This window comes from Moschus berezovskii, chromosome 19 (genome assembly GCF_049115385.1).
Source record: "Moschus berezovskii isolate FMDL1 chromosome 19, NW_MosBer_1.0, whole genome shotgun sequence".
Lineage (NCBI taxonomy): Eukaryota > Metazoa > Chordata > Mammalia > Artiodactyla > Moschidae > Moschus > Moschus berezovskii.
This window is the reverse complement of record NC_142478.1, coordinates 38,959,146-38,971,072: the sequence shown is the minus strand read 5'-3', so window position 1 is coordinate 38,971,072 and position 11,927 is coordinate 38,959,146. Positions and strand designations below refer to the sequence as shown.

The window sequence follows — 11,927 nt, the reverse complement described above, 5'->3', positions numbered from 1 at the left end:
TCAATCCTGGGTGTTCATTGGAAGGACTGATGCTAAAGCTGAATCTCCAATACTTTGGCCACCTCATGTGACGAGTTGACTCACTGGAAAAGACTCTGATGCTGGGAGGGATTGGGGGAAGGAGGAGAAAGGGACGACAGAGAGTGAGATGGCTGGATGGCATCACTGACTCGATGGAGGTGGGTTTGAGTGAACTCTGGGAGTTGGTGATGGACAGGGAGGCCTGGCGTGCTGTGATTCATGGGGTCGCAAAGAGTCGGACATGACTGAACTTACTGATAGAGATTGAAGACAGATTAGTGATTGCCAGAGGCTAGGAATGGTACAGGAAGAGTAAGTGTGACTATAGCCTGAGGGGATATATTTATGGTGATAGAATAGCTCTTTTCTTGTTTGCAGGGATGGTTACATGACTTTACATGTGATAAAATTATATAAAGCTATATATGCACATTACACCAATGTCAAATACCTGGTTTTCATGTTGTCTTATAATTATGTATAATTATTATTGGGAGAAACTGGGTGAAGGGTACACAAAATCACTGTGTACTACCTTTGCAACTTCTGTGTATCTATAATGATTTAAAAGTGAAAATTTTAAAAAAAAGACACCAAAAATCATTAGAGAGAGGGCTTCCATCGTGAGAGCAATTCTTATTGTCTCTGGATGGAGACAGTTGCCTTTGTATTCTTAATTTACTATGATGCTGGTGAAAAAATGAAAGTAGATGGCACATAAGTAAAGGGAATAAGTAAGCTTTTTCCTGAAAATTAGTGAATGAAATGGTCAGATAGCTTAATGATCTTCACAAGATTAAAAACCTTAAGAATAGAGAGGCTTTTAAAATAAATAATTCATTTTTATGATGCTGTCTAATGCATATCTGCAGTTACAAGGTGGCTCTTGGTCTTAGGGATGAAAGTAAGTGGAGTCAGAAACTTTTAGATTCCAGTTCTCCACTCAGTGATTAGATGAACATAGTGAATTTCACCTCCATCTTCCCTCTTTCCTATTAACTCCTTGCATACCTCCAGGGCAATTTAGTTTCAGTTTAGTTTTTGATTTGAGGAACATGAACCACATCTTAGTATTCCTTGTCCAGAGAACTTGTGCTGGGACAATTTCCCTCTGGAAAAGTTGACTGTAGCAAACTTGAATCCTTGTGGAGGCCTTGGAGCCTAGGGAATAAGGATTAAGAATGACTGGAAGATTCTTCCAGACTTTGAAAGAGACTATTGAAATTAATTTATTTGTCGAAGTGCAGAAATAAGCTCTAAAGAGTTCATTTGAATAAGGGAGGTAGGTGTGTCTTAGTGGCAGATGGAAGTAACTAAGATAATGTGTACTTTTTTCTTCTTGGCTTTCATCCAGTCCCTTCATAAACCACTCTTGCTTGGGCCTCCATTTCCTTATAGGCAATAAAGGTGAGTACAATACTTCATGTGATTACCTTTTTCTGGCTTTATTTTACATTTGGCTTCATAGCTGTTGTTCTGAGGTAAAAATGGAGCTCCCACATAAAAATGTTAGGGGAGTAGCACTTCAGCTCAAGGAAATCACAACTGGAGATTTAGACATTTAGAATTTAAGAGGCAGACCCTCATGCTGGGAATGACTGAAGGCCGGAGGAGAAGGGATGGTTGGACAGCATCACCAACTCAATGGACATGAGTTTGAGCAAGCTCTGGGACATGCTGAAGGACAGGGAGGCCTGGCATTCTGCAGTCCATGGGGTCGCAAAGAGTCAGACAGGACTGACCAACTGAACAACAATACAGTAATGCTTAAGAGCATACACTTTGGAGTCATACTGCTTAGGAACCCTAGCACTACAGTTTGGCAAGTTATTTAACCTCTCTCTGTATCTTAGTTTTTAATTTGTGAAATGGAAGTAAGTGGAGATAATAAGAATATTTATCTCACAGGGTTTTGGGAGGATTAAATATCAGTAAAGATAAAGTGCTTAGAACAGTGCCTCTCTCAACACCTTATTAGCTATTGCTAGTATTAATATATTACCGTTTGCATTTCTAGTTATCTTATGTGCATATTCTACATCTGCCCCAAGCAATCAGAAGAGTTAAAGACCGTTTCCCACTTTTCTCTTTCCATTACAACTGGTACCTAAGACGTGTGCAAAATATCTATAGTAAGCCTATAACTCCAGGAAGTCTTTTGCTTTGGTTCGCCCTCGAATATTACGAAGAACTTTTCTCTTTAAAAATGGTATCAAACCACTTTTCATTAGTGTAACAATAAGAGACTTAGTTGAGCGATTCACTGTGGCAGCATTTCACACCGTCAAGCTCCCCTATGTTGCTAAGAGTCACAGGAATACTGCTCTCTATTCTGAGCCGATTCACTCCAAATCAGAGCACCGGTCTGATTCTCCTTTTTATTAGCGATCTGTCCCTACCTGTGCTCATCTCTCTCAGGGCCTCAGTAGAGCAACTCATTAACACTCCCTTACGGTGGGTAGCAAAACGATTTTTCAAATTCGCCCCGAACTTGGTCTCAACGTGCAGGTTCCGCCCCAAGCCGGGAGAAAGAGGATGGGGGCGGGGCGCCCCAATTCCTGGGCGGGGCTCGGGTGGCGTGCCCCGAGGCGCCGGCGCCGAGACGCGTGACGTTAGCCGTTGACGCAGCCGCAGTGCCGCCCGGCCCCATCTCGGACCCCTCCCATCCTCCTCCGCCCCTCTCTGTGTCGGAGGTGGGGGCCCCGGGCCGCACGGCGGGCGGCGGGCCGGGTGGCGGGGCGAGAGGCTGTGGACCCGGGCAGCGCTCAGCAGACCGTGTTTGGCTGGGCGCAGCAGCTGCCGCCGCCGCCCAAGGCCCTCGGCGTCCCCGGGAGAGAGACCCGAGCGGTTCCGGTAGCCCCGGCGCTCGCTCAGGTGAGGGGACGGGTCGGGTTGGGCAGGGTCTGTGTGGGCAGCACTCTTCCCAGCAGCTCTGGACCGCAGCCTGGTCAGAATCAGGGAGGTGTGGCTTCGTCGCGGCTGCTTGCTGCTGCGTCGACTCATCTCTTACTCGTTTGCCATCTTTACCTGCAGCTCGGAGACTTGAACACCGGGTATCCGAGGTCAGTGAGAAGGCCTGAAAGGGCCTTGACAGTCAGGTGATTAGGGACTCGAATGCAGGAACTGGCCCGGTGAATGGTGGTAAGGCAGACGGGCGACGCCCACCTGCTGGTATGTGGGAAGGACCGCATACCTGCAAGCTCTGGCTTTAGCCTTGTTAGCTGCATGGGACTGCAGGAGACCCCTGAGTGCTTAACGCAGGGCAGGTTGTGGACCAAGGGCGGGGGAGCCTTTGAAACCCTCTCTACTCTTCAGGTGTGGTGTGCTTGTATTCTGATTGGGGCTTGCTGAGTCTACACTATGGAAGAGCACATTTCAGCGAAAACATCTTTTGACCAAAGGAAGGGAAGTTGATTTTCCCTCTACAGAATTGTCCCCCTCCTGCTTCTCTTGGCCTTAGTCTTGACAGAAGCAAATTAGGGACGCTTGTTAAAGGGAGAGAGTTCTTGTAAATTTCCTCTGTAAGGAAATCATTGTTTTCCGTGACTGTTGAAACGTCTAAGTTTCAACTGGTTTCACGTTACTGCTTTCAACTCTGTGCATAGCAATGAAGCTGATTTATTTTAAATTAGCGAGATATATGAAGTATAAAAATAAATGAATTAACCAGAGTATTTATCTTATATAAGTATTGGTGGTACATGCTTCATGTGCATATCTCCTTTAATAATCATAACAACCCTGTCATGTAAAGTCTGTTTTTAACTCTCATTTTATAGATGAGAGAACTAAATCCCACAGACCTAAAAAACAACTTGTCCAAAGTCAGAGCTGTGATTTAAATCAGGTAATTGGACTCTGGTTCAGAGTCCTTTAAGTAGTGTGCTTTACCACACCCAAAAGCAGCTTGAGAACTTGCAATGTGATTTTCATTTGATAAAAAGTGCTGGGAACAGGAAGGAAATTGAGGCATCATTTTGGCTGGCAAGGACCCAGGAGTGTTTTAAAGGTAACATCCGACCTCTAGACTCCTCTGGTTACCAGAATCATGCTCTTTCCATATGTACAGTGGTTTTGAAATCTTTGGAAGACTGTAGTTTGGAAATGTGGTCTTCTAGTTTTAGGAATATTTTTTTGAAGAAAATACAACACTAGATTAACATTAGTTTCCTTGTGTGTGTACACATGCAAGGGCATGTGTAATGAAATCATTTAATCTGAGATGGTGAAACTGCTGATAAAGCAAGAATATCTTGTATAATTGGTTAAAATTGGTATTCTTTTCAGATGTGTCAAGATGAAACACTTCTGATAGGCCTTCTGATCAAGAAAAGGAAAACAACATTACAGACTGAAAAACAACAACCTGGTAAATATTTTGGGTTGTCAATTAAAGCTCAGATAGAGAAAATCTAACTTTCTGCTTCAGTTGTAATTTAACCTGCTTAAATTGGTCTAAGAATGGGGCTGGGTGACAGTAGTGTATAAGGTGAGCTGTCAATCATTTTACCTGAGTTTTGAACTATTGCTGTGACTGACAGTTGAGTCATGTGCTTAGCTTGTGTATTGGCAGGAGAAAACCAAAGGAAGCGTTCGCTTGATTATCTATTAAGTGTCAACTTTCTGTTCTCTCTTTTGCTTCCTCATCAATCTGCCCATGTTATAAGGGATTTTAAAAAGAAAGGAAGAAAATTAGTTGACTTTTGGTTTGTTCTTCATAGAAAACTGTGTATAGTTGAACTTAAGTGTATTTTTCACTTTGAGTTCTACAGAGAATAATAGAAGACACGGTTAAACATGATCGAGAGAATCTTAATTTCATAAATAAGTACTCAATTACTGTTTGAGTACCATATGTCATACATTTTTTTCAGCCTTCTGATAAGAGTTGTGGTCATCATGGCTCTGGAGAGCATTAGAGTAGTGAACTTTTTTCTAGAAGGCAATATTTTTGTTAACCCATATCTTTTAAAAAAAGTTTTATATGCAGTAATGTTTTTGGTTTATATAAAAACTAAGAAAACAGCACTACTCATATAGTAATGTTTATAATCTTTCATATTATTTTTAGTTAATAAAGGGGGGTACTCTTATTAGTGCTGCTTTAAGGTACACTGGGAAACCAGAATTCTTACAGACTTCACTTTTGTGTACTGTTTTCCATGATAGAGATAGTCGTAGACCACATCTTCTTTATTCATTCTTCTTTTGATGGGGCTGGGTTGTTTCCATATCTTGGCTATTGTAAATAATGCTGTGGTATATATATATATATATATATAAAATACTCAGTGGTAAAAAAGGATATAACTTTGCCATTTGTTACAACATGGATAGATTTTGAGGATTTTATGCTAACTGAAATAAGATGAAATGCACATAATGTATGATTTCACTCATACGTAGAATATAAAAAACAAGGTGAAATAGGAAAAGAAGATCAATGTATGCTGATGAATAGAAGCTAAATTTTTGTTGGTGAACACATTGTAATTTATGCAGAAGTAAAAATATAATGAAACTTACTTAATATTATAAACTGATGTTACCTCAAAAATAAATTAAAAACTATAGTGTTAGAATCCCAAACGTTCAAGGGAGATTAAGAAAATTAACTCTTTATTTTGAGAAAATTTCAGGGAACTTATATATGGCAAATAGAAGAGACATGGTCAGAGAGGTAACAGTCTGCATGGTAATTGGAGATAGCTTGGAAGCATGGCAGTCAGTTAGAAGCTATTGTAATCTAGGTGGCAAATAAGCCTTAGAAGCAAAGCAGTGCAAATGGGAATTAAGAGATGGTGATGGATTAGATAGATATAAAGGAGATACAATGGGTGAGATTTAGTAGGCTTGAGGGAAAATGGAGTCAGGATGACTTCCAGCCGTTATCATGTTCAGTTTTGTTATTAATGTTTAATTAATATTTTCAGGGTAAATGAACTAAATTAGCTGATATCTAGCTGATATCAGCTGATATCTAGCTATCTAGCTGATATCTAGAAACTGAGTGGATTCTGGGCCCATTTACTGAGGGAGTATATAGAAAGAGGAATATATTGAGAAGCATGGTTGGCGGAGACAAGTTCCGACTGGGGTTCTTATATTTGCGGCATCTGTGACTTCCAAGAAATGTCATTAGGTAGTTGTATATATGGATCTGAGTTAAGAAGAAGACTCAGCCTGATATTTAAATTTGAAGTCTCAGTTTATAGATGATAGTTAAAAGCAATGGGAATGGGTGAGATCAGTAAGGGAAAAAGATGTAGAGTAAAAGAAGAGATATGAGAATGGGGAATAATATTTAAGGGTATTTAATAAGGATAGGATTCTCACGTGTCTCAGGGGTAAAGAATCTGCCTGCCAATGCAGGAGATGTGGGTTCGATCCCTGGGTCAGGAAGATCCCCTGGAGAAGGAAATGGCAACCCACTCCAGTATTCTTGCCTGAAAAAGTTAATGGAAAGAGGAGCCTGGAATCTCCTACAGGGCTACAGTCTATGGGGTCATGAAAGAGTTGGACACGGCTGAGTGGCTAAACAGCAATAAGGGTAAGGTGAAAGGAAAACATACCTCAAAGGAGATGAGGTAGTAGGCAGGGAAGTAGAAGAAAATCAGAGTCACAAGTAAATGGAAGTACTGAATTTGGAGGAAAGGAATGAGTATTAGGTATCTTTGAGGCATCAGCTAAAATGAAGATAACAAAAATACCCTTGGACATGTCAGTTAAGTTGTTGACCTCTGCAGGAGCAATTATGTAGATGGATCCAGTTCACACTGGGTAGAAGATAGGGAAAATAAATAGCTGAAGTCATTTGCCCTTTCAGAAAGTTTGGCTCTTAAATAGTTAATGGGGATAGTTAGAGATAAGAGTCTGAGAGAGAGTGTTTGTTTTTTAAAGGTATGAATGATATGAATACATTTATAGTTTTTATTTGCTGAGGATAAAAAGTCATCAGAAAGAGAATTTGAAGACAGAGGAATAAAGGAGAAGAATTGGTGGCGCTGGGTCATTAACCAAATTGGAAGGGATAGAATACAAGAATGCAGGTCAAGGGTGCTTTAGATAGATGTCTCCTTAGACAAGAGGGAAGGAGGCGGTGATGATTATGGGTACAGATAAATTCGTTGGAGAAAGGGTAGAGGTTGCTCCCCAGAGTCCTTGCAAGAGATTCCCACTTAATGGTAGAGGATTTGGTTCACTCATGTGATCAGTTGCCTTCTCCATGTGGTTTTGCTGATCATTTGGTGAAGAGGAGTGAGGGTAGTGCAGCTTAAGATGGCAGATTTGAATCATCAGGGTAGAGATAGCTTGCAGATATCTCACAAAATTACCTTTCTCATATTTTGTATTAGTTACTTGTTGCAGAGTAAGAAATTATCCCCAAACTAGTCACTTTTATTATCTCAGAGTTTCTGTGGGTTGGGAATTTGGGAGTGACTGAACTGATTGTTTCTGGCTTCGCGTCCCTCATGAGGTTGTAGTTGATTGGCTGGGACGTTAGGTGAGTGCTCAGCTGGGGCTAGAGGATTTGCTTCCATGATGGTTCATTCACATGGCTTTTGGCTGCAGGCCTCAAATTCTCACCACATGAACTTCTCTAGGGCGTCTTAAGTGTCTGAACAAGGCACCAGCAGCTGTCTTGCTCTGGAGCAAATGATCAGAGTGAAACAGAGCACATGCATGCAGAGAGGAAGCTATGATGCCAGTTTTGACAGAGTGACACACCATTCCTTTACCCTGTTCTTTTAGAACTGAATCAGTAAGTCCAGCCCACACTTGGGAATGAGTTAAGCACCACTTCTTGAAGGGAAGAATATAAAATACTTTTTGTACATATATTAAAGCTTCCACATACCTGCCATCAATTGTCAGTTTCTTTAGGGGGCAAATAAGCTCTGTAAGGGAGAAAGCAGTGGCACCCCATTCCAGTACTCTTGCCTGGAAAATCCCATGGATGGAGGAGCCTGGTAGGCTGCAGTCCATGGGCTCACTAAGAGTCAGATACGACTGAGCGACTTCCCTTTCACTTTTCACTTTCATGCATTGGAGAAGGAAATGGCAACCCACTCCAGTGTTCTTGCCTGGAGAATCCCAGGGACGGGGGAGCCTGGTGGGCTTCTGTCTATGGGGTCACACAGAGTCGGACACGATTAAAGCGACTTAGCAGCAGCAGCAGCGGCAAGCTCTGTAAAAATATACGACTGAGCGACTGAACTGAACTGAACAGCCTTTATGTCTTCCAGGAGAGAGAGAAGTGTAGAAAAGTGGTGAGGTGGTTCTGTCAGATTTGACTTTATAATTTATCCTCCTTTACCATTGATTATACTTAATAACTTGATGTGTTGCCTCTTATAGTTAATTTTAAAAAGTGACTACTGGCCTTTGATTTATTTGAAGATTCTTTTAGGAGAAAAAAATGCCATTTTGGGCAAAATATGAATTTTTTATACCAAAATATGGATTTTGGTAACATTAAATATTAACTCCTAATCGAGAATTTAGAGGTGGAAGGAAGGGATTCACTTTTGTAGTTAAAAAAAAATGAGAGGACCAAAAGACAATTGCAATTTCTGTGAACCTATGTGTGAAGCACAAGCTGGAATCAAGATTGCTGGGAAAAATATCAATAACCTCAGATATGCAGAGGACACCACCCTTATGGCAGAAAGTGAAGAGGAACTAAAAAACCTCTTGATGAAAGTGAAAGAGGAGAGTGAAAAAGTTGACTTAAAACTCAACACTCAGAAAACTAAGATCATGACATCTGGTCCCATCACTTCATGGCAAATAGATGGGGAAACAGTTTTGGAAACAGTGACAGACTTTTTTATTGGGCTCCAAAATCACTGCAGGTGGTGACTGCAGCCATGAAATTAAAAGACACTTGCTCCTTGGAAGAAAAGTTATGACCAACCTAGACAGCATATTAAAAAGCAGACACATTACTTTGCCAACAAAGGTCCATCTAGTCAAAGCTATGGTTTTTCCAGTAGTCATGTATGGATGTGAGAGTTGGACCATAAAGAAAGCTTTGCGTCGAAGAATTTATGCTTTTGAACTGTGGTGTTGGAAAAGACTGGCGATGGACAGGGAGGCCTGGCATGCTGCAGTCCGTGGAGCGCAGAGTTGGACATGACTGAGGAACTGAACTGATATGAGAGGTAATATAAATTTACACAGACTGTAAAGCCAAACTGTGTAGGTTCATATCCTAGATTGGCCATATCTTAGCTTTGTTTGTGCTTTGCTTCTCATTGCCACAATTTTCTCTCTGTAAAATGGGGAATTGTTAATAGGTAGTTATTTCTAACAGTTAGATCAGTAACTATATGTAAAGTGTTTAGAATAGTGCCTAGCACATAGCAAGCAGTGAATAAATGTTGGCCATTTTATAATGTTAGCTATATTTTATCATTATAATGGTGAGTTAATAGCATGGAATGAACATTTAAAAGAGTAATGTAACATCGTCCAAAATGTTTGTAAGTCTAGACTACTGACCTTACTGGACCTTGTCACTTTATATATATATGTGAAGTATGTTTTTATCCAGCTCCATATCCACTTAAAATACTGTTTCAGGTATCACCTGTAGTATAAGGTTGTATCTGCATAAAATTCCTAAAGCAGTCTCTTCTATGTTATAGTATTTATGTAAAAGTTCAATTTAAGTGTTCTCAGTTCATAGAAATTGGCTATTAAATGGATCTGTTGGGTCTCTGCATAGCAACATCCTAATAAAAATAATTTCTTTGAACTTAGTATGATGAGAATGTTGGTAAACACACATGGCCAGTTACTTCCTCCCTCTCCCCCATATCCACATCTCTTGTGGCTCAGCTGGTAAAGAATGCGTCTACAATGTGGGAGACCTGGGTTTGGTCCCTGGGTTGGGAAGATCCCCTGGAGAAGGGAAAGACTACCCACTCCTGTATTCTGGCCTGGAGAATTCCATGGACTCTATAGTCCATGTTGTTGCAGACAGTCAGAGATGACTGAGGAACTTTCACTTTGAGTCAGTTACTTCTTGATTAGGGCAGACATAAATGACTTTGAAATTGGGACTTCTACAAAGGTATCTCAAGGTAATTTCTTACATATGTGCAGAAACCAAACCATACCTGGAAAGTTTTCAAGTAAGTTTGAAATATATTCTGTAACAGTTAATGTAGAATCTTATAGATTCTGTAACAGTTAATGTAAAATGAGTCTAGTTTGGTTTATGGGCAAGCAATGCATAAATGTGTACAAAATGCATACTTCACAAAATATCTAGTGTACGGAATGCTGCTATGTGCTGATAGATACGCTTGATGTTGAAGAGAATGTCAGTGTTGATGAAGTTTAAAGGAAAGCCGTAAAGTTGATTTATTTTCCAACTCTTAAAACCTGTTTAGCATAGTGATCTATATGCAATATCCTGTGATAAACCAAAATGAAAAATAATATATAAAAATGTGTATGTATAACTGAGTTACTTTGCTATACAGCAGAGATTGGCACAACATTGTGAGTTAACTATACTTCAATAAAAAAGAAATTTAAAAAACCCAAACAACCATATAGTTTCCTTTATTATAAGGAACTGTGGTTAAATTCAAAGAACTTTAACAATCTGAAGATATGTGAATACCTTTTATACAAATAATTGTGACAATTGTTGCATGAGAGTTTTGAGTATGATTAATTTTTCCTTCATTTTTTAATATTTGGAATGGGTTATCAAGATGTTGAATACCTTCTTCTTCAGTTCAGTTCAGTTCAGTCGCTCAGTCGTGTCCGACTCTCCCCAACCCGATGAATCACAGCACGCCAGGCCTCCCTGTCCATCACCAACTCCTGGAGTTCACTCAAACTCATGTCCACAGAGTCGGTGATGCCATCCAGCCATCTCACTCTCTGTCGTCCCCTTCTCCTCCCGCCCCCAACTTTTCCCAGCATCAGTCTTTTCCAGTAAGTCAACTCGCCGCTCGAGTAAATGAAAACCAAATAATTCTTGAGTGTGAAAAAGATCATCTAGGAGTCTCTTGGCCTTGAATAAGTGCATACCTTTGGCAATAGTTCATAATTATGTACTTTCTACAGTAAGGCATTTATTTCATTCATTTATGAAATAAGTATTTATTGAGAGACTACTGCATTCCAGAAACTTTCTTGGATATTGCATAGGCAGATGAATAGGGCAAAGACATCCTTAAAGAGCAGTAAGCTGTCTTGTGGGGAACAGACTTCGAAACTAATAGTTACAATGTGATGAATGTTAAGATACAGTTACTACTGTGGGCATCTGGAACTCACTACCACTGGGGATCTCTCAGAGACCAAATAAAATATGCATCCGAGTTATCCCAAGTCAAGAGCAGGGAAGCTGCAGGTGTTTACCCCATGACTTTCGAGGATTCATTGACTTTGATTCCAGCATTTCTGGCCTACCCTAAGTACAGACTGAACACATTTCTGCAGTCAGAAAGCAACCTACAGTGGGGTGTTACAATTGTTCAGAAGGAATAATCTTCTGGTGTAGAGGTGAATATCAACAGTATATGAGCAAAGCACAAGTGGCGCTGATTGCCAGCATCAGGCATTTACACGGTATATTAACCTACTGTGTGCCAGAGTTGTTCTAAATGTTTTACGTATCCAAACTGTAAACTCTGTGAGGTAGATACTGTTAGTGTTCTCATTTTACAGAGGAATAAGACCACAGAGAGGTTAGGTAACTTGCCCATGGTCACATAGCTATAATGTTTGATCTGGTGTTTGAATCCAGGTAGTCTCAGATCTCAATCCACATTATGTTCTGCTTTTGGAACAATACAGTCTAAGGCGGGACCTTTTGACTCTTCTGTTATTCCTTGGTAACTGCTTCCTCTTTCTCCATTCCTCCAGTCTCTTTCCTGTTG

The 11,927-nt window shown here is 40.4% G+C and overlaps 1 protein-coding gene across 10 annotated transcripts in view; it reads left to right on the top strand.

Moving 5' to 3' along the window:
- The first annotated feature begins 2,637 nt into the window (after nt 1-2,637).
- BLTP1 (bridge-like lipid transfer protein family member 1) overlaps nt 2,638-11,927 on the top strand; it is a 211,177-nt gene continuing 201,887 nt past the window's right edge. For 7 of the 10 annotated variants that reach the window (XM_055405582.2, XM_055405581.2, XM_055405584.2 and 4 more), the window contains exons 1-2: nt 2,639-2,895; nt 4,309-4,390. The gene's annotated coding sequence lies outside the window, so the exon portion shown is untranslated. Of the gene's footprint in view, nt 2,896-4,308; nt 4,391-11,927 lie in introns of all 10 variants that reach the window. The other 3 variants (XM_055405590.2, XM_055405589.2, XR_016035322.1) reach the window with 2 other exon arrangements.